Source organism: Staurois parvus, unplaced genomic scaffold (assembly GCF_062004578.1).
Source record: "Staurois parvus isolate SC_StPar_1 unplaced genomic scaffold, SC_StPar_1.0 ptg001130l, whole genome shotgun sequence".
NCBI lineage: Eukaryota > Metazoa > Chordata > Amphibia > Anura > Ranidae > Staurois > Staurois parvus.
Window position 1 is genome coordinate 396,060 of NW_028318926.1, and position 23,998 is coordinate 420,057.

The 23,998-nt window shown below is 43.3% G+C and overlaps 1 protein-coding gene across 6 annotated transcripts in view; it reads left to right on the forward strand.

Moving 5' to 3' along the window:
• The window catches only part of DTNB (dystrobrevin beta), a 318,228-nt gene extending 317,405 nt beyond the window's left edge, over nt 1-823 (forward strand). For all 6 annotated transcript variants that reach the window (XM_089659019.1, XM_089659020.1, XM_089659021.1 and 3 more), the window contains one exon: nt 388-823. The gene's annotated coding sequence lies outside the window, so the exon portion shown is untranslated. The remainder of the gene's footprint in view (nt 1-387) is intronic.
• Nucleotides 824-23,998: the final 23,175 nt, after the last annotated feature.

Genomic DNA, 23,998 nt, shown 5'->3' on the forward strand with positions numbered 1-23,998 from the left:
TCACATCTCCGCATTTTTACCTGGTGCATTTTTTAGAAAGGGCCAGGGACTTTTTTAAGCGCAAAACGTTGCGTTTTTGGTTCCATAGACTTCAGTGGAGATGCTGCAGAAAAGCATATAGTGCGTTTTTGATGTGTTGTTGCCTCGTTTTTGATGCATTTTATTCTATCCATTAACTAGTTGAAAAAAACGCGTCAAAAACTCACCGCAAAAAGCACTGCAGAAACGGATGAAACGCACACTGCGTAGGTGTGAACCTAGCCTTGTGGAAGCATGGGGCTGCTGCTGTGCCGGTACAGGTCAATCATCCTATAAATGGCAGACTATTCTTTTATGGCACACCTATCCTTTGACACGCCTTAATCATGGCTTTCTCTCTTGCAACAGGCACAGCGAGCCCTCCCGTATCCATGTACTCTCCGAAACCACCATGCCGCATTTCCACAGCCAGCCGAGATGTGACGAGGAAATCTTGTTCGTGCATGCTCAATGTAACATAAAACATGGGTGTTACTGGGCCATGGACCATCATGTCTTGCAGATGCTGGATGGGACTGAGCGTGTGTATGTATGTATGTGTGTGTGTGTGTGTGTGTGCGAGTGTGTACGCGCACTCGTCATGGGTGAAGAGGCCGGGGGACACTGTGACTCCGCCCCCAGCTGCAGGTCCCGCTAACACTGGAACACATGATCCTGCGCACACGGGAACAAGCTGTAGGTGTATCATGGTATATCCTATGTGGGTGTGTGCGTCTGCTCTGCAGAATGTGGTACATTTCATGTCCAAATGTTTACATAATAATAAATGTGTCTGTCTGTCAGATCTCTGGGTGTCCTGCCTATGCCATGTCGTTATGATGTCATCGCACTGTAGCACCAGACTGCTACGTGGTTTTATGAGGTCATAAGATGGAAGCCTAGTCGGCCAGATTTAGCAGCTTCAGGATGCGTTTGTTAACCTGACAAGTTGATGACTATTTTGCCATCTAGAATAATCTCTGTGATGTTTTGAGGGGGTTTTTTTTGGGGGGGGGTCTTTTTTGTGTTTTTTTGGGGGTTTTTTGTTTTTTTTTTAGCTTCTCAACACCAATCACAAACAAATACGTGGCTGAATGGCAGTCAGCTTTAAGCCCGGGTCCACACTGATGCAGTGCGGAATACGCACAGGTTTCTGTGTGAATTCCGAATCACAATCGCGCCCCGTTCATGTGTGCTGCAGGTGTGAATGTTAAGTTAAAAAACCCCCGAAATCGGTTCGCACAATGCGGTGCGATGTGAAGAATCAGATCGAATGGGTGTGAATACCCATGTGATCCAATTTCTAGTGCGGAGCAAAAACAGGGTCCTGCACCTTTTTGGTGTGGAGGCGGTGCAATTTGAGCCATACAACATGTATGGCTCAAATCGCACCACACAGAATTTTCATGTGATTTGAACAGGAATGCTGTGCGGTTCCTGTGCGAATCCCATGCGATATGCTGCGCCGCAGAAGGATAAGTTCACCTTTGGGATCATGTTCCATCCATTTTTAGGGTGGAACATGTAACATGTATGGGTAGCACAGTGGCTAAATGGTTAGCACTTTCGCCTGGCAGTATCAGAGTCATTGGTTTGAATCCCAACCACCTGCCTGGAGTTTGCATGTTCTCCCTGTGCCTGTGTGGGTTTCCTCCGGGTACTCCGGTTTCCTCCCACACTCCAAAGACATGCTGGTAGGTAAACTGGCTCCTGTCTAAATTGACCCTAGTATGTGTCTGTATGAATGTGAGTTAGGACCTTCGATTGTACACCCCTTGAGGGTTAGGGACTGATGTGAATGTACAATATATATACATGTAAGTGCGGTGTAAATTGACTGCACTATATACAGTATCTCCCAGAGTCCACTCCTCACATTTTTGTAAATATTTGATTCTATCTTTTCATGTGACAACACTGAAGAAATGACACTTTGCTACAACTCAACACACCGCCATTAATGCCTAAACTGCTGGCAACAAAAGTGAGTCCACCCCTAAGTGACAAGGTCCAAATTGGGCCCAATTAGCCATTTTCCCTCCCCGGTGCCATGTGACTCGTTAGTGTTACAAGGTCTCAGGTGTGAATGGGGAGCAGGTGTGTTAAACTGGGTGTTATCACTCTCACCATCTCATACTGGTCACTGGAAGTTCAACATGGCACCTCATGGCTAAGAACTCTTTGAGGATGTGAAAAAAAGAATTGTTCTATATAAATATGGCCTAGGCTGTAAGAAGATTGCCAAGACCCTGAAACTGAGCTGCAGCACGGTGGCCAAGACCATACAGCAGTTTAACAGGACAGGTTCCACTCCGAACAGGCCTCGCCATGGTCCACCAAAGAAGTTGAGTGCACGTGCTCAGCGTCATATCCAGAGGTTGTCTTTGGGAAATAGACGTATGAGTGCTGCCAGCATTGCTGCAGAGGTTGAAGGGGTGGGGGGGTCAGCCTGTCAGTGCTCAGACCATACGCCGCACACTGCATCAAATTGGTCTGCATGGCTGTCATCCCAGAAGGAAGCCTCTTCTAAAGATGATGCACAAGAAAGCCCACAAACAGTTTGCTGAAGACAAGCAGACTAAGGACATGGATTACTGGAACCATGTCCTGTGGTCTGATGACACCAAGATCAACTGATTTGGTTCAGATGGTGTCAAGCGTGTGTGGCGGCAACCAGGTGAGGAGTACAAAGACAAGTGTGTCTTGCCTACAGTCAAGCATGGTGGTGGGAGTGTCATGGTCAGGGGCTGCATGAGTGCTGCCGCTACTGGGGAGCTACAGTTCATTGAGGGAACCATGAATGCCAAACTGAACTGTGACATACTGAAGCAGAGCATGGTCCCCCTCTCTTCGGAGACTGGGCCGCAGGGCAGTATTCCAACATGATAACGACCCCAAACACACCTCTAACACCACCACTGCCTTGCTAAAGAAGCTGAGGGTAAAGGTGATGGACTGGCCAAGCATGTCTCCAGACCTAAACCCTATTGAGCATCTGTGGGGCATCCTCAAATGGAAGGTGGAGGAGCGCAAGGTCTCTAACATCCACCAGCTCCGTGATGTCATCATGGAGGAGTGGAAGAGGACTCCAGTGGCAACCTGTGAAGCTCTGGTGAACTCCATGCCCAAGAGGGTAATGGCAGTGCAGGAAAATAATGGCGGCCACACAGAATATTGACACTTTGGGCCCAATTTGGACCTTGTCACTTAGCGGTGGACTCACTTTTGTTGCCAGCGGTTTAGACATTAATGGCGGTGTGTTGAGTTATTTTGAGGGGAGAGCAAATTTCCATGTTATACAAGCTGTACACTGACTACGTCACATTGTAGCAGAGTGTCATTTCTTCAGTGTTGTCACATGAAAAGAGAGAATCAAATATTTACACAAATGTGAGGGGGGGACTCACTTCTGGGAGATACAGTATATATATATATATATATATACATACATTGTATACAGTCCGGGGGAGGGGGGACTCACTTCTGGGAGATACTGTATATATATATATATATATATATACATACATTGTATACAGTCCGGGGGAGGGGGGGACTCACTTCTGGGAGATACTGTGTGTATATATATATATACAGTCAGGTCCATAAATATTGGGACATGGACACAATTCTAACATTTTTGGCTCTATATACCACCACAATGGATTTGAAATGAAACGAACAAGATGTGCTTTAACTGCAGACTGTCAGCTTTAATTTGAGGGTATTTACATCCAAATCAGGTGAACGGTGTAGGAATTACAACAGTTTGCATATGTGCCTCCCACTTATTAAGGAACCAAAAGTAATGGGACAGAATAATAATCATAAATCAAACTTTCACTTTTTAATACTTGGTTGCAAATCCTTTGCAGTCAATTACAGCCTGAAGTGTGGAATGCATAGACATCACCAGACGCTGGGTTTCATCCCTGGTGATGCTCTGCCAGGCATCTACTGCAACTGTCTTCAGTTCCTGCTTGTTCTTGGGGCATTTTCCCTTCAGTTTTGTCTTCAGCAAGTGAAATGCATGCTCAATCGGATTCAGGTCAGGTGATTGACTTGGCCATTGCATAACATTCCACTTTTTTCCCTTAAAAAACTCTTTGGTTGCTTTTGCAGTCTGCTTTGGGTCATTGTCCATCTGCACTGTGAAGCGGCGTCCAATGAGTTGTGAAGCATTTGGCAGAATATGAGCAGATAATATTGCCCGAAACACTTCAGAATTCATCCTACTGCTTTTGTCAGCAGTCACATCATCAATAAATACAAGAGAACCAGTTCCATTGGCAGCCATACATGCCCACGCCATGACACTACCACCACCATGCTTCACTGATGAGGTGGTATGCTTAGGATCATGAGCAGTTCCTTTCCTTCTCCATACTCTTCTCTTCCCATCACTCTGGTACAAGTTGATCTTGGTCTCATCTGTCCATAGGATGTTGTTCCAGAACTGTGAAGGCTTTTTTACATGTCGTTTGGCAAACTCTAATCTGGCCTTCCTGTTTTTGAGGCTCACCAATGGTTTACATCTTGTGGTGAACCCTCTGTATTCACTCTGGTGAAGTCTTCTCTTGATTGTTGACTTTGACACACATACACCTACCTCCTGGAGAGTGTTCTTGATCTGGCCAACTGTTGTGAAGGGTGTTTTCTTCACCAGGGAAAGAATTCTTTGGTCATCCACCACAGTTGTTTTCCGTGGTCTTCCGGGTCTTTTGGTGTTGCTGAGCTCACCGGTGCGTTCCTTCTTTTTAAGAATGTTCCAAACAGTTGTTTTGGCCACGCCTAATGTTTTTGCTATCTCTCTGATGGGTTTGTTTTGTTTTTTCAGCCTAATGATGGCTTGCTTCACTGATAGTGACAGCTCTTTGGATCCCATCTTGAGAGTTGACAGCAACAGATTCCAAATGCAAATAGCACACTTGAAATGAACTCTGGACCTTTTATCTGCTCATTGTAATTGGGATAATGAAGAAATAACACACACCTGGCCATGGAACGGCTGAGAAGCCAATTGTCCCATTACTTTTGGTCCCTTAATAAGTGGGAGGCACATATGCAAACTGTTGTAATTCCTACACCGTTCACCTGATTTGGATGTAAATACCCTCAAATTAAAGCTGACAGTCTCCAGTTAAAGCATATCTTGTTCGTTTCATTTCAAATCCATTGTGGTGGTGTATAGAGCCAAAAATGTTAGAATTGTGTCGATGTCCCAATATTTATGGACCTGACTGTATATATATATATATATTGTATACAGTCCGGGGGAGGGGGGACTCACTTCTGGGAGATACTGTGTGTGTGTGTGTGTATATATATATATATATATATATATATATATATATATATATATATACATTGTATACAGTCCGGGGGAGGGGGGGACTCACTTCTGGGAGATACTGTGTGTATGTATATATATATATACATTGTATACAGTCCGGGGGAGGGGGGGACTCACTTCTGGGAAATACTGTGTGTGTGTGTGTATATATATATACACGTTGTATACAGTCCGGGGGAGGGGTGGACTCAGTTCTGGGAGATACAGTATATATATATATATTGTATACAGTCTGGGGGAGGGGGGGACTCACTTTTGGGAGATACTGTGTGTGTATATATATATATATATATATATATATATACATTGTATACAGTCCGGGGGAGGGGGGACTCACTTCTGGGAGATACAGTATATATATATACATTGTATACAGTCCGGGGGAGGGGGGGACTCACTTCTGGGAGATACTGTGTATATATATATATATATACACATTGTATACAGTCCGGGGGAGGGGGGACTCACTTCTGGGAGATACTGTGTGTATATATATATACATTGTATACAGTCCGGGGGAGGGGGGACTCACTTCTGGGAGATACTGTATATATATATATATATATATACACATTGTATACAGTCCAGGGGAGGGGGGACTCACTTCTGGGAGATACTGTATATGTATACACATTGTATACAGTCCGGGGGAGGGGGGACTCACTTCTGGGAGATACTGTATATATATATACATTGTATACAGTCCGGGGGAGGGGGGGACTCACTTCTGGGAGATACTGTATATAGCGCTGTCAATCTACACGGCACTTACATGTACTGTATATAAATTGTACATTCACATCAGTCCCATAGCCGCAGCAGCTCTCCCCCCCCCCCCCCCCCCACATACACTGATCGCTGGTGCAATGCTTTCCAGGCTCCTTTGGACAAAAATAATAAATGAACACTTTTTTTACCTGCAAAAAAAAAGTGCATTTATTATTTTCGTCTAAAAGGTGAACTCATCCTTTAACGGCAATCTGCAACATACTTGTATATGCGCACAGCCTGTGTCGCTGTTTGATGTTGGGGTGTCACTTGGCGCCCCCAGGATTGTGATCGTGTTGTCCCAGACCGTCCCCAGTCACTGTTCATGATTGTTGAGGCAGTAGGGTGAGCTTCTGGACACCGCGACAGCTAATTACAGCGATCCTAAGAAAAAATAATCATCTTGGCACTCAATTAAGCGCGTTTATAGGCGTATTGCGTTTAGAAGCTAATGAGCTGCTGGCCAGAACGTTCATTTATTTATAACTGAAAGAGCACCATCCTCTATAGGTGCAAAACCAACATAAACTGTACCAGGCAGCTGCCCCTTTAAGTGCAAATTGAGCTTTCGTTTGGTGGTATTTGATCACCTGTGCGTTTTTTTTTATTTTTTGCGCTATTAAAAAAAAAGTCGACAATTTTGAGAAAAAAAAAATATTTTTGCAAAACCAACATAAACTAAATCAGGCAGCTGCCCCTTTAAGTACAAACTAACATTCACAACATGTAAATATATAACATGCATAGAAACTAAACACTATTTACTGTTTTATTTATGTATTTTATTTATTTCAGGTACTTATATAGCGCTGTCAATTTACGCAGCACTTTACATATATATTGTACATTCACATCAGTCCCTAACCCTCAAGGGGTGTACAATCTAAGGTCCCTAACCCTCAAGGGGCGTACAATCTAAGGTCCCTAACCCTCAAGGGGCGTACAATCTAAGGTCCCTAACCCTCAAGGGGCGTACAATCTAAGGTCCCTAACCCTCAAGGGGCGTACAATCTAAGGTCCCTAACCCTCAAGGGGCGTACAATCTAAGGTCCCTAACTCACATTCATACATACTAGGGACAATTTAGACAGGATCCAATTCACCTACCAGCATGTCTTTGGAGTGTGGGAGGAAACTGGAGTACCTGGAGTAAACCGACGCAGGCACAGGGAGAACATGCAAACTCCAGGCAGGTGGTGCCATGGCTGGGATTCGAACCAAGGACCCTAGTACTGCCAGGTGGAAGTGCTAACCATTTAGCCACTGTGCTGCCCATACTTCTCATCATTATTGCATGGAATTGTTTTGGCGAGCGCCTACCTTTATCCTGTTTTTACAGACTGTTCATTGTTCTTGAAGATTCAGCAAGGATTTACGCACGTACGTGTAAGTTTTGCCAGTATGCTCCTGTCTGAACACTTTTTTTTTTTTTTCGTCCCTGGACGCTGCTTTAACCACTTGCCCTCCAGAGGATTTCCCCCCCCCCTTCCTGACCGGGCCATTTTTTGTGATATGGCGCTGCGTTACTTTAAGTGACAATTGCGCAGTCCTGCAATGCTGCACCCAAATGAAATTTGCGTCCTTTTTTTTCCCCCCACAAATAGAGCTTTCTTTCACTTTCTTTCAGTGGTATTTGATCGCCTCTTCATTTTTAATTTTTTTGTTCTATTTAAAAAAAACCAACAATTTTGAGAAAAAAAACTATATTTTTGACTTCTTGCTATAAAACACGTGCAGTAGAAAAATATTAAAAGTCAAATTTCATAAATTTAGGCCAAAATGTATTCACTATGTCTTTTTGTTAAAAAAAAAAAAAAAATCCCAATACGTGTACATTTATTGGATTACCTGAAAGTTATAGCGTCCTACAAATGGCGATATATATACTGGAAGTTTTTTTTTTTGTAACACTAGTAATGGCAGCAATCAGCAACATATAGCAGGACTGTGGCGGACATTCTGACACTGGGGGGAAACTGACTTGATGTCACTGACATCCCCAGTGACACCAATACAGTGATCAGTGCTAATAAAAAGCACTGACACTGTATAATGACACTGGGGAGAAAGGGGTTAACATCTGCTTTAACATCTCGCCCTCCAGAGGATTTCCCCCCCTCCCTGACCAGACCATTTTTTGTGTTACAGCGCTGCGTTACTTTAACTGACAATTGCGCGGTCATGCAATGCTGCACCCAAATTAATTTTGTGTCCTTTTTTTCCAAACAAATAGATCTTTCTTTCGGTGGTATTTGATCACCTGTGCGTTTTTTATTTTTGCGCTATAAAAAAAAAGGCTGAAAATTTTGAGAAAAGAAAAATTTTTTTACTTTTTGCTACAAAACATGCCCAGTAAAAAAATATTAAAAGTCAAATTTTGTCATAAATTTTGGCCAAAATGTATTCTGCTCCATGGTTTTGCTGAAAAAAAATCCCAATACGTGTAAATGAATTGGTTTATGTGAAAGTTATAGCGTTTACAAATGACGGTATAGATAATGGGATTTTTTTTTTTTTTTTACTAGTAATGGCGGCGATCAGCGACTTATAACGGGACTGCGGCGGGCATTCTGACATTGGGGGGGGGGGGGGACTGACTTGGTGTCACTGACATTATTATTATTATTATTATTATACAGTATTTATATGGCGCCAAAAAGTTTGCTCAGCGCTGTACATTGTAGTGAGGGACAGTACATGAGACAATTCAGTAACAATACAATACATGAGGGGTTCGAGGGCCCTGCTCCTTGGAACTTACAATCCCCAGTGACACCAATACAGTGATCAGTGCTAATAAAAAAACATGGCACTGGGCAGGAAGGGGTTAACATGGGGGGCGATCAAAGGGTTAACTGTGTGCTCTTTTACTGTATACTAGGTGCTTCACTGTAAGCACACTGCTTTGTATGGCTGTGCTATGCAGAGCCATGCAAAACAGTGTGCAGGAGCTGACAGGGGAGAGATCCATATTGTTTACATACAGTTCTTTCCCTCCGTCGGTAATGCTCCTTGATCATCGGGTGCCGGCGAGTAATCACCGACCGGGACCCTGTGTTTGACATCTGAGGCCGCGAATAGCGGCGCGGGTAGGGCACACGCGCATGCCACCTACCCGGAAATGCAAAATCATGTATGTATGCTTGATTTTGTGCACCCCTGCCACCCTGTAGAACAGTGGTTCTCAACCTGTGGGTCGAGACCCCTTTGGGGGTCGAACAACTCTTTCACAGGGGTCACCTAAGACCATCGGAAAACACATATTTCAAATGTGTAAGAGCAGTTACTGTGTAGATAGCAGCTGCTGTGTAGAAAGCAGCTGCTGTGTTGAAAGCAGCTACTCTATTAAAAGCAGCTACTGTGTAGAAAGCAGCAGTATTGGAGGTAAAACAACACTTCATGAATTATAATTACTGGGTAAATAATTTTATGGTTGGAGGCAGGGGCGGACTGACCATTTGGAAACTCGGGCACTGCCCGAGGGCCCGGAGTCAGTGGGGGGCCCCATGAGATGCCCCTGGTACCTTTTTCATAGACATTTTTGAGTTTGGGCAAGGACACAGGGGCCCCATGATCCCCTATTGCCCCCTGGTTGGGGGTCACCACAACATGAGGAACTGTATTAAAGGATCGCGGCATTAGGAAGGTTGAGAACCACTGCTGTAGAAGTATATCTGCTATAGGGAGGCAGGAAAGCGGTGAAAATACAAATCGAAATGCCACAATGTGTACAGAGATGAAATGGAGCTGTGTTCAGAGGCATAAAAAAAAATGCCTTTAAAAGCAGAATTTTTTTCTGCCTGTGTGCATGAGGCCTTAGCCATTAATAAAGGCTCTATAGTGTTTCCTCCCACTATGCTGTGCGCAATACCTAATATTTGTTGTTCAATAGTCTGTGTTCACCATATACATACATTTGTATTGACATATGAGTAGGCTTTAGTTTAGTTTTTTTTGTTTTTTAATATGTTTTAATTTTTGTTTTGTTTTTCATTTTTACTTTTTGCTATCAATAAAAGGTGGAATAGCAAGCCCACTATGTGATAGCACATATGAAGTGACAGGTCATCTTTACAGAGGCATCAGCAGCTCCTTGCTTTCGTGACGCCTCCATTGCACTCCCACCAACCAGATCACGTACAGACCACTACTTCCACACAGAGTGCAGGGGTCCCTTCCTACAGAGGGCAGGCTTTTCTATTCATGTTGTGGCTGCTTTTTAACCCTTTCACTGCCAGGTCCATACGACAGTGGGGGGGGGGGAGTGGTTATAAATAATCCTGGTGGCTGTGTATAAAACTGGCAGACTCCTGCCTGGCAAGTGGAAGCAGTTGGGCGGCTGTGTTGCACCCAATTGCCTCCGCAGCCCCCGGTACTGCCCCCCACATGCGCATTCTCCTCCATCTCATCTTACCCATCTGTGGGCCCGGGGAGTGCCAAGGAGGCTGCTGGCAGATGGAGGGGTAAGAGGAGAGTGGATGAATGTCCTCCCCTTCTTTCTGTGACCCGGAAGGTAACACGCGTGACGTCACTTTTGGGTCACTGCTCTCATTTTTCTCGGCTACCACAGCCGAGAAACAATGAGAAACAATGTATTGCAATGCATTGAATGGATGCCAGAGGAGACATTTGGGGTCTCTTAGACACTGTGTGTCTCAATAAAGAGAACCTGTCACCTAAAAATTATCACATAGGAAGCTTTGTGTCCCTTGTGATGAAAAAAAAAGTTAGGTAAATTACTTTTTTTTTTTTTTTTTTTTTATTGTAAAAAATATAAAGGTACACCTAAGCATATAAACTCCCCTCCAAAAAACATTTTGAGCTCCCCACCTCCACATATACAAACACGTACGAATGTAATCGCACACATTATGGCGTCTACTCATGATTACGATACCCATTACATTTTGCCGCACACACCAGAGTGAAAGCAATAATTCTAGCACAAAACCTCCTCAACGCTACACTGATGACCTGAAAGGGGCTTTTGAAGCATCACCTATAGAAAATATAGAGTACTGACATTTTTTGCCATTTCATAGGCGCACACAAATTTAAGGTTTGGCATGCTGGGTATCTATGTACTCGTCGCAACTTCGTCTTTTTATATTTTATAAAAAATGTGGGTAATTTATTGCGTTTGTTTGCCTTACAATTCACTATAGTGTGTTTTTTTTTTACTGACGTTTTGCCTTTTGTGCTATAAAAAATTGGAACTACGGCTAGTTTATTCTCTAGGGTGTCTGCTTTCAGAACATTTTACCAAAAGTTTGGGTAATGTATTGCGTTTGCTTGACCTAAAATTCACTTTAGTATGTTTTTTTCTACTGAAGTTTTGCATTTTGTGCCATTAGAAATTGAAACTACGGCTATGTTATGCTCTAGGGCAGGGGTGTCAAACTGGTGGCCCTCCAGCTGTCCCATCATGCCTCTGCCTTTGGGAGTCATGCTTGTAGCTGTCAGTCTTGCAATGCCTCATGGGACTTGTAGTTTGGCAACCGCTGGAGGGCCGCCAGTGCTCTAGGTTGTCTACTTTCAGAAAATTTTACCAAAAGTTTTGGTAATTTATTGCATTTGCTTGCCCTCAAATTCACTGTAGTATGTTTTTTACTGAAGTTTTGCATTTTGTGCCATACAAAATTGGAACTACAACTATTATATTCTATAGGCCAGTGTTTCTCCATGTTTTTAACCCAGAGGAACCCCTAAAATAATTTTCAGGTCTCAGGGAACCCTTACTTAAGCCAACTTTAGGTGGTTAATGGTAAAAATTCCCTTTGTGTTGGTGGTCAGTAGGAAGAATGTAACCCTTATGGTGTGGTGGCCAGAATACCACCCTTACAGGCAGCTTATAAGGTAACTGGTGGCTTTGCCAAGTGGTGCAGTTCCTGGAACCATACAGGCATGAGAGTTCAAGGAACCATGGCTCAAGGAACCCCTAGCAACCTCTGGAGGAACCCTAGTTGAGAATGGCTGCTCTAGGGTATCTACTTTCAGAAAATTTTACCAAAAGTTTTGGTAATTTATTGCATTTGCTTGCCCTCAAATTCACTGTAGTATGTTTTTTACTGAAGTTTTGCATTTTGTGCCATACAGAATTGGAACTACAACTATTATATTCTATAGGCCAGTGTTTCTCCGTGTTTTTAACCCAGAGGAACCCCTAAAATAATTTTCAGGTCTCAGGGAACCCTTACTTAAGCCAACTTTAGGTGGTTAATGGCAAAAATTCCCTTTGTGTTGGTGGTCAGTAGGAAGAATGTAACCCTTATGGTGTGGTGGCCAGAATACCACCCTTACAGGCAGCTTATAAGGTAACTGGTGGCTTTGCCAAGTGGTGCAGTTCCTGGAACCATACAGGCATGAGAGTTCAAGGAACCATGGCTCAAGGAACCCCTAGCAACCTCTGGAGGAACCCTAGTTGAGAATGGCTGCTCTAGGGTATCTACTTTCAGAAAATTTTACCAAAAGTTTTGGTAATTTATTGCATTTGCTTGCCCTCAAATTCACTGTAGTATGTTTTTTACTGAAGTTTTGCATTTTGTGCCATACAGAATTGGAACTACAACTATTATATTCTATAGGCCAGTGTTTCTCCGTGTTTTTAACCCAGAGGAACCCCTAAAATAATTTTCAGGTCTCAGGGAACCCTTACTTAAGCCAACTTTAGGTGGTTAATGGCAAAAATTCCCTTTGTGTTGGTGGTCAGTAGGAAGAATGTAACCCTTATGGTGTGGTGGCCAGAATACCACCCTTACAGGCAGCTTATAAGGCAACTGGTGGCTTTGCCAAGTGGTGCAGTTCCTGGAACCATACAGGTATGAGAGGTCAAGGAACCACGGCTCAAGGAACCCCTAGCAACCTCTGGAGGAACACCAGTTGAGAATGGCTGCTCTAGGGTGTCTACTTTCAGAAAATATATCATGCTTTGGGTGTTTTGTGCAATCATCAGGCCTAAAATGTGCGCAAAAAAATTCAAAAGTAGCTCTGGCAGCGAAAGGGTTAAAGAAAACAGTCAGACTTTGAACACATTTTGTTTTAATCAACCTGGAATACAGTTGCAAGAAAAAGTATGTGAACCCCTTGGGATTACGTGGAGTTTTGCATGAATTGGGCATAAAATGTGCTCTGAATGTCATCTAAGTCACAACAATAGAAGAACACAGTCTGCTGAACATAATACTACACAAACATTAGATGTTGCCATGGTTTAATTGCACATAACATGTAAACATTCACAGTGCAGGGAGGAAAAAGTATGTGAACCTTTGGACTTAATAACTGGTTGACCCTCCTTTGGCAGCAATAACCTCAACCAAACGTTTCCTGTAGTTGAAGATCAGACCTGCACAACGATCTGGAGTCGTTTTGGACCACTCCTCTTCACAAAACTGTTTCAGTGTAGCAATATTCTTGGGATGTCTGGTGTGAATCGCTCTCTTAAGGTCATGCCACAGCATTTCAATCGGGTTGAGGTCAGGACTCTGATTGGGCCACTCCAGAAGGCGTATTCTGTGCTGTTGCAGCCATTGTTTTGTTGAATTACTTGTATGCTTTGGGTCATTGTCCTGTTGCATCACCCATCCTCTGTGGAGCTTCAGTTGGCGGACAGATGGTCGTACGTTTTCCTGCACAATGTCTTGATAAACTCTGGAATTCATTTTCCCATCAATGACAACAATCCGTCCAGGCCCTGAGGCAGCAAAGCAGCCCCAAACCATGATGCTCCCTCCGCCATGTTTTACAGTGGGGATGAGGTTTTGATGTTGGTGTGCTGTGCCTTTTTTTCTCCACACATAGTGTTGTGTGTTCTTCCCAAACAACTCAATCTTGGTTTCATCTGTCCACAGTATATTTTGCCAGTAGTGCTGTGGAACATCCAGGTGCTCTTTTGCAAACTTCAAACGTGCTGCAATCTTCTTTTTGGACAGCAATGGCTTCCTCCGTGGTGTCCTCCCATGTACTCCATTCTTGTTTCATGTTTTCCTTATTGTAGATGTGTCAACAAAAATGTTAGCATGTGCCAGAGATTTCTATAGGTCTTTAGCTGACACTCTGGGATTCTTCTTTAACTCATGCAGCATTCTGCGCTGTGCTCTTGCAGTCATTTTTACAGGACGACCACGCCTAGGGAGAGTAGCAACAGTGCTAAACTTTCTCCATTTGTAGACAGTCTGTCTTACCGTGGACACATGAACATCAAGGCTTTTGGAGATACTTTTGTAACCCTTTCCAGCTTCATGCAAGTCAACAATTCTTGATCGTAGGTCTTCTGAGAGCTCTTTTCTGCGATGCATGGTTCACATCAGACAGTGCTTCTTGAAACCAGTAAACCCAAAACAGGTGTGTGTTTTTTAAGGGCAGGACAGCAACACATCCAATATCATCACACTGATTGGAGTCAAGGTTGGCTCACTCCTGGCTCCAATTAGCTCTGGGAGAAGTCATTAAGCTAGGGCCTCACATACTTTTTTCCTCCATGCACTGTGAATGTTTACATGTTATGTGCAATTAAACCATGGCAACTTCTAATGTTTGTGTAGTATTATGTTCAGCAGACTGTGTTCTTCTATTGTTGTGACTTAGATGACGTTCAGAGCACATTGTATGCCCAATTCATGCAAAACTCCACGTAATCACAAGGGGTTCACATACTTTTTCTTGCAACTGTATATTTAGCTTTTAAGCTGAAATCTCATATAGGTTGTAACTTTTTCTTAACATGGGGCATGTTAATCTACAAATTGCAGTTAGTAAGTGGGTTAATTTGCCTCACGTATGATGTCATTAGCAGGCAGGGCTCGCTGTATGATGTCATCAAACAACAACTTTGAAGTAGTACATAACATTGTAAAAACCTGGTCTGTTACATTCGCACCCATTCTAATTCTGATGGTAAAACGCTGTCCTTTTTTAACTCCTAGCATTATTCAATGGTTTCAGTTGCTTAAAGTGCACCTGTCATGGAAAAAGTAAGGTGGCTGCCACTGTCTGCCTCCTGAAAATGTTGGCTGCCTGGCTGTCTTTGGCTTTTGTATTTTTAAGCCACAGATTTGGAACAACCATGCAGCGAGAGGAAGTTGGAGGAAGGACTGAACTCCATATCTCCGTACTTGTTGGGCATGGAACTACAGTTTTAGATTAGTAAGAAAGAAAGTTTATAATTATTTACTGCTGCCCCTTCATGGCAGAGAATAGGGAACCTTCAGGGGCCCATTCAGACTACTGCATTCGTGGTAAATGGAATTAATGAGTGTTGAACCATCGGGGAGATTTCTCTTCTCTGGGTGTTACCAGGACAAGTTCTGACAACAGTAAAAGCAATATATTATAGATAACCAAATGCAGATTTTTTTAAAGGTACCACTCAAGAAGATTAAAATGTGTTCTAAACATTCTTGTTTATATGTTTTATTGCATTTCTTTAATGTTCATCATATAAAAGACATAAACCATAAGGTCTTATACATTTAGCTTCCAAAAGCTTCTAACATTCATTACACACTCCCTAACCAACCACATGAAAGCAATCCTAATAGACATAGATACATAAGACTTTTCCGGTTGTAGGTCCACACTGATGAAAAGTGTCATATCTACGCATTTTGTAGCTCTATACTTTACTCCTGATGAAGTAGCATTTGCAAGCTACGAAATGCGTCGAGATGACACCTACTGTATGTAGAGTCTACAATAAACAAAAAATACATAAATACAAATGTATGTTATGTGGGAACTCGCGTCAGAGTGGTAGAGCTTTTTTAAAGCACACAGCAACTCGCTTCTTCTTAAGGGCCTTTTTGCCCAATTTTATTTGAAAGAAAATGTCCCGTCACATAAAATCCTCCCATGCAGGGGTATCCACATCAAACAAATTCAAATGATATTCAGCCTTCTGGCTGGTACACCGATTTCCGTCTGTCTCCTGCAGACTCTATCCAAAAATGGCTTTCCCGCACACAGCTAGCCAATCGCACACAGCTTGTCTGGCTTCCACCTCTACTAGGTGAAGCCCACCTGACTCCAAGGCAGAGACCTCCTGTCTGCCGGGGTGGAGCCCTCCTGACTCTTATCTGCCGGGGTGGAGCCCTCCTGACTCCTATCTGCCGGGGTGGAGCTCAGAATCATGACCTGGCCTCCACAAAAAGGCCTGCACACAGCTGTGCAATCAGCGCGCTGGCTGCTCCCAAAATATGGGCCCAGGATTGGAGATTTCATCCCTCCCAAATCTCTTAGAAATCTCCAGGCTACAGGTCCCAAAATAGGCTTTACAAACCAAAGAGGAAACTGATAAACCAGTTTCCTCTGCATTATGAGATCTGCCTGGAGCCCCTCAACCTGTATGGTTGAGAATCCTGGGTCTCCATCTTGATTTCCACCGTGGCAGGATACCGCACTGCCACAGTTTGTATATAACCTAATAACTGCCATATTCATCATGATAACCTCTTACTACCAAATACATTCTTTACATATGTGTAAAATGTGCAATCACCATCCAGTTTCTATAGCGTGGTAATTGATTTTGGTATGGTAAGTAAAATGAGGCAATGATCCTGAAGTTCAGTTTTAAGTACAGTATGTTTTTCGGTTGACTTCTAGCTGGTCATGTGTCGTGCAGGCTCCTTTTCAGTGGTGGGTTGTCCTCAATCGTGCTGATGTTATGGTGTCAGCACTGCACTCTGCAGAATTGTGCTGTTAGGTACGGGTGATATGATGGACTGATAGACCATAGACTGGTGCTGGACCATGAAGCAGTGAGTGTGCGGAAGACAACGCTTGACAGGAGTGATGTGATGGACTGATAGACCATAGGCTGGTGCTGGACCATGAAGCAGTGAGTGTGCGGAGGACAACGCTTGACAGGAGTGATGTGAAGGACTGATAGACCATAGACTGGTGCTGGACCATGAAGCAGTGAGTGTGCGGAGGACAACGCTTGACAGGAGTGATGTGATGGACTGATAGACCATAGACTGGTGCTGGACCATGAAGCAGTGAGTGTACGGTGGACAACGCTTGACAGGAGCGATGTGATGGACTGATAAACCATAGGCTGGTGCTGGACCATGAAGCAGTGAGTGTACGGTGGACAACGCTTGGCAGGAGCGATGTGATGGTCTGATAGACCATAGACTGTTGCTGGACCATGAAGCAGTGAGCGTGCGGTAGACAACACTTGACAGGAGCGATGTGATGGAATGATAACCATAGACTGGTGCTGGACCATGAAGCAGTGAGTGCGCGGTGGAAAACGTTTGACAGGAGCGATGTGATGGACTGATAGACCATAGGCTGGTGCTGGACCATGAAGCAGTGAGTGCGCGGTGGAAAACGTTTGACAGGAGCGATGTGATGGACCATGAAGCAGTGAGTGCACGGTGGAAAACGTTTGACAGGAGCGATGTGATGGACTGATAGACCATAGGCTGGTGCTGGCCCATAAAGCAATGAGTGTGTGGAGAACAACGCTTGACAGGAGCGATGTGATGGACTGATAGACCATAGGCTGGTGCTGGTCCATGAAGCAGTGAGTGTGCGGTGGACAACGCTTGGCAGGAGCGATGTGATGGACTGATAGACCATAGGCTGGTGCTGGTCCATGAAGCAGTGAGTGTGTGGAGGACAACGCTTGACAGGTGGTGAATATTGCCATGAAAATAACTTAATTCTTTTTTAAAAGAAAATTGGAATTGGGCCAAATATGAGGGCAATTGTAAACCTTTCACATGTACAGGTAGTCCTGCACAATTATATACATTTTTGCAATTTCTTCATAGTTACATAGTCCGGTTGAAAAAAAAGGACACACATTCATCTAGTCCAACCAGTAAAAGTGAACCGGTTTTATGTCTTCTGCACTTTAAGGCCTCATGCACACAGGACGTTAAGACCCCGGTCACACCAGGTGCGACTTGGCATGCCATGCCATGCCATGCGACTTGCAAATCGCATGGCAACTCCCACGTATTGTCCACAATTGCATCGGTCATATCGGTGCAATTCCGACTTGGATCCGCACCGATTACTAAAGTAGTGCATGCATGTCTTTCACGTCGGAATACTATTTGACTATGAAATCGTGCAACTTCACTGGAAGTCGCATGATTTCAAAGTCTGATCAGCGTGACCGGGGTGTAAAAAAAACTCTCCTAGAAGCCGCCCTCCTGGCAGCAACATTTTTGCTGAAAAAACGCCTGGCGCGTGTAAACGTATTTAATGCTTTGACAAGTGTTGAGGCGCGTTTACAAGCTCTTGAGCGTTAATTCATTTCATTAGCTAGAATGATCATTTATTCTGGCCATTGAAGTGAATTTACGCTCAAGTGCTAAATGGGCCTAGCATTTAGGCACATTTTGCCGCGTCAAGCGTTTTTTTTTTTCTCCCAAAACGCTGCGGCTTCTGGACACACTGGCCCTTGGTTTTTTTTTCCTGCTGGTAAACACTATTGCTACTAAAAGTCTATATGTGAATGGACACATTGGATAACATGGAGGGCCGTTTGGAAGCAGTAAAAAAAACCCGCCTGAAACCCCTAAAAGTGTCGGCAAAAACCCCCTGGGTGCATGAGGCCTAAATGGGGAACTGTATCATACTAGGGAAGACAGAGCAAAATGAACTCTTTGCATCGCTCCGGATGACAATAGAAGTTCAGGCTTATCCCCAACTGGCAGCATGACCTCGCCATGCGGTCAGACAGCTGGGTCCGGGGAGACGGCACATCATGGTTATGCAACAATGGCTTCTCATATAGATGTTAGGCCTCTGCAGTAACACAAGCTCCCTGTGAAGTGTGCACACTGCCCGAGAAGGAATTGGCCTCCTGGGACCCACGCCAAGCCGCCGGCCTGGCTGGCATCACGCCCTACCACTGACACTTATCTTAATCACGCTCTGCATTTAAAGAGCCATTCCAGGCAACAGGGAAGTTCAGGACTTGCCAATGGCAACTCTAATAAGGAGGTCCACCCAAATTATCTTTAGTTTTATGGATCTCAAATGAGAAATATTTAGTAAGGTCTTTAAAATGAATTTCAGCTTCTTGTCACATTATTTCTTAAATATGCAGCCTCCATTTTACTCTCCCATGTCTGCGTCAGCCACATTTGTAGATTCCACAGAATGCAAAGGATTCCGGCACCCATAGGGATTCATCTGACAGCATAGTCATGTGCATATGGTAAATGCCAGGTACTAATGAGAGTTGTACGTTGTGTTGGATGTGTCTGCTTGAGCTATCTAAATATGAGGTGCTATGAAATATTTTCGAGACTAGTTTGTAACACACAAGGCTACATGCACAGTGACAGGGAGCACACCAACCTTCATAAGTCAGTGTGCCAAAAGACATCGTCCTGTGTACAACAGGAGCTGTGCAACTGGTACTGAACTGTACAACTGGCTGAAAAAAGACAAAAGTCCATCCAGTTCAACCAAAAAAAAAAAAAGTTATCCTATACCTACCATTGATCCAGAGGAAGGCAAAAACAACCCCAGCAAAGCACGATCCAATTTTCTCCAGCAGAAGAAAATCCTTCCTGATCCCCTGAGAGGCAATCAGATATTCCCTGGATCAACTTTACCTATAAATGTTATATCCAGTTATATTCTGTGTATCCAAAAAAGGAATCCAGGACTTTTTTAAAGCAATCCACTGAGCTGGCCAGAACCAACTCTTGAAAGAGTCTATTCCACATTTTCACAGCTCTCACTGTGAAGAAACTGCCGTATGTGGAGATTCAATTTCTTTTCCTCCAGACGTAAAGAGCGCCCCCTTGTCCTCTGTGATGACCTCAGGGGGAATAACTACACCGAGTTCACTATATGAACCACTGATGTATTTATACATGGAGATCATATCCCCCCTTATGTATTATACATGGAGATCATATCCCCCCTTATGTATTATACATGGAGATCATATCCCCCTTATGTATTATACATGGAGATCATATCCCCCTTATGTATTATACATGGAGATCATATCCCCCCTTATGTATTATACATGGAGATCATATCCCCCTTATGTATTATACATGGTGATCGTATCCCCCCTTATGTATTATACATGGTGATCATATCCCCCTTATGTATTATACATGGAGATCATATCCCCCCTTATGTATTTTACATGGTGATCATATCCCCCCTTATGTATTATACGTGGAGATCATATCCCCCCTTATGTATTATACGTGGAGATCATATCCCCCCTTATGTATTATACGTGGAGATCATATCCCCCTTATGTATTATACGTGGAGATCATATCCCCCCTTATGTATTATACGTGGAGATCATATCCCCCCCTTATGTATTATACGTGGAGATCATATCCCCCCTTATGTATTATACGTGGTGATCATATTCCCCCTTATGTATTATACGTGGAGATCATATCCCCCCTTATGTATTATACGGGGAGATCATATCCCCCCTTATGTATTATACGTGGAGATCATATCCCCCTTATGTATTATACATGGTGATCATATCCCCCTTATGTATTATACATGGAGATCATATCCCCCCTTATGTATTATACATGGAGATCATATCCCCCTTATGTATTATACATGGAGATCATATCCCCCCTTATGTATTATACATGGAGATCATATCCCCCTTATGTATTATACATGGAGATCATATCCCCCTTATGTATTATACGTGGAGATCATATCCCCCTTATGTATTATACATGGAGATCATATCCCCCTTATGTATTATACATGGAGATCATATCCCCCCTTATGTATTATACATGGAGATCATATCCCCCCCCCTTATGTATTATACATGGTGATCATATCCCCCCTTATGTATTATACATGGTGATCATATTCCCCCTTATGTATTATACGTGGAGATCATATCCCCCCTTATGTATTATACATGGTGATCATATCCCCCCTTATGTATTATACATGGAGATCATATCCCCCCTTATGTATTATACATGGAGATCATATCCCCCTTATGTATTATACGTGGAGATCATATCCCCCCTTATGTATTATACGTGGAGATCATATCCCCCCTTATGTATTATACATGGAGATCATATCCCCCCTTATGTATTATACATGGAGATCATATCCCCCCTTATGTATTATACATGGAGATCATATCCCCCCTTATGTATTATACATGGAGATCATATCCCCCCTTATGTATTATACGTGGAGATCATATCCCCCCTTATGTATTATACACGGAGATCATATCCCCCTTATGTATTATACGTGGAGATCATATCCCCCCTTATGTATTATACGTGGAGATCACATCCCCTCTTATGTATTATACGTGGTGATCATATCCCCCCTTATGTATTATACGTGGAGATCACATCCCCCCTTATGTATTATACATGGAGATCACATCCCCCCTTATGTATTATACGTGGTGATCACATCCCCCCTTATGTATTTTACGTGGTGATCACATCCCCCCTTATGTATTATACATGGTGATCACATCCCCCTTATGTATTATACATGGAGATCACATCCCCCCTTATGTATTATACATGGAGATCATATCCCCCTTATGTATTATACATGGTGATCATATCCCCCCTTATGTATTAAACATGGTGATCATATCCCCCTTAATCTCCTCTTCTCGAGAGAGAATATAAATTCAGTTCCTCTAATCTTTCCTCATAGCTGAGCTCCTCCATGCCTCTTATCAGTTTGGTTGCCCTTCTCTGTACTTTCTCCAGTTCCCCAATGTTCTTTTTGTGAATTGGTGCCCAAAACTGAACTGCATATTCCAGATGAGGTGTTACTAATGATTTGTACCGGGGAAATGATATCTCTCTCTCTGGAGTCTTTACCTCTATTAATGCAAGAGAGGATTTTGCTCGCTTTAGAAACCGCAGCTTGGCATTGCTGGCATTATTAAGCTTGTGATCTACCAGAACTCCCAGATCCTTCTCCACCATTGACCCCCCCAGTTGTACCCCCTAGTATGTATGATGCATGCATATTCTTAGCCCCCAAGTGCAGAACCTTACATTTATCAACATTAAACCTCATTTGCCACATAGTTGCCCAATTAAACAGTGCATATTCTGCATTACCACGTCTGCTATTTCTTCATGGACAGCAAGAGCAAGCTTGAAATTCTGCGTGAAACTGGGCAAATCTGCCACAGAGATGTTTGACATGATTAGGCAAGTTTATGGCAATGTTGCAATGAGTCTTTGGAGGTGTTTTGAGTGTCGCACGCGCACGCACTTCAAGAGTGGAAGGACATCACTGGAAGACGATGAGAGATCAGGCAGATCTTCAATGAGCTCAACCCCCAAAAATGTTAAAACCATGCGGCAACTTGTGCATGGTGATCGTTGGAAATCAACCCACCACATGGCTGCCATTGTTGGTGAGTCTTATAGAACAGTCCAGGCAATCCTCCCTTGTGATTTGAACATGTGCCATGTTCATCCCCAGGCTGCAATGATTTCACTTCTACACCCACTCTTCACACCAGATTTGGCTTCTGCGGACTTTGCCCTCTTCCTGAAAATGAAGATCCAGCTCAAAGATCACCATTTGGACAACATTATAGAGATCCACTGCGAATAGCAGGAGGTGCATGACACGCTTCAAAAAGAAGACTTCCAGGACACATTTCAGAAGTGGCAGGAATGCTGGGAGCATAGAAACCATGGGGCCCCCCAGCTGCCTGGGCCCCCCTGCTAGCCTGGGCCCCGTACAGGAGAACTGGTGGTACCCCCTTATCATCGGCCCTGGCTGGGTGCACTGTATTGCTGTGCAATGGAACTATTTTGAAGGTGATAGTGTGTAAACATAGTTAACCACTTCCAGTCCGGACACTTTTACCCCCTTCCTGACCAGGGCAATTTTCAGCTTTCAGCACTATCACACTTTGAATGACAATTGCGCGGTCATGCAACACTGTACCCAAATGAATTTTTTAGCCATTTTTTTGAGACAGATAAAGCTTTATTTTGGTGGTATTTATTCACCGCTGGGATTTTTATTTTTTTTGCTATGTAAATGAAAAGTCCAAAAAATTTGAAAAAAAGTGTTTTTTTTATAAAATTTTGCAAATAAATAATATTTCATCCAATAAAAATCCAAATTAGTTTATAACCAAAAATTATAATTTTTAAACATCTTTTTTTTACATTTTTATTTTTTTTTATATTTTTTATTTTTTTTACATACTGTCACCCTAGCAGTACAGTGTCACCATGGTTACACTGTACTACTTGGGAATGATGAAGATTTTTTTTTTTTTTTTTTTTTTTACACATTGCTTTTACACCCATATAGGATGTAAAAGCAATAATTTCTCTTTCTCTCTAGCTGCACTCTTGCACTCATTGAGAAGTACTGAGTGAGCTGTGATTGGTCACAGCTTGTCACATGGTACAAGCCTGTAGTGAATAGCCTTGTACCATGTGACCTCTGTGATCATTCACAGATTTCACACGTAGTAAGCAATGATGTCACAAGTGACATCTTGCTTACTACTTTGCATGTGATCACTGATTGGCCAATCAGTGATCACATGATCGGGACCTCGTACAGAGGTCCCGTCCGACGATCAGTGTTTCACTGTATCCGTAGGACACAGCGGGCACCGGATCGTGGTGCTGCACGCTCCCAGGGAGCGCGCACAAGCAGGGTGCGGGGAGGCTGTTTATAAATGGCCACCCGACCCTGCACTGCCACCGTCCGCCCGTTTATATGCAACGGCCGGTCGGGAAGTGGTTAAAATACTTTCTTGTAAACAGAGCTAGTCTCGAAACCTTTTGATACCATTGTATAAAGTAGTCCTGTTTAATAGGAGTGTGTCTATTGTATTCTGTTGTCGCTGAGATCGGTC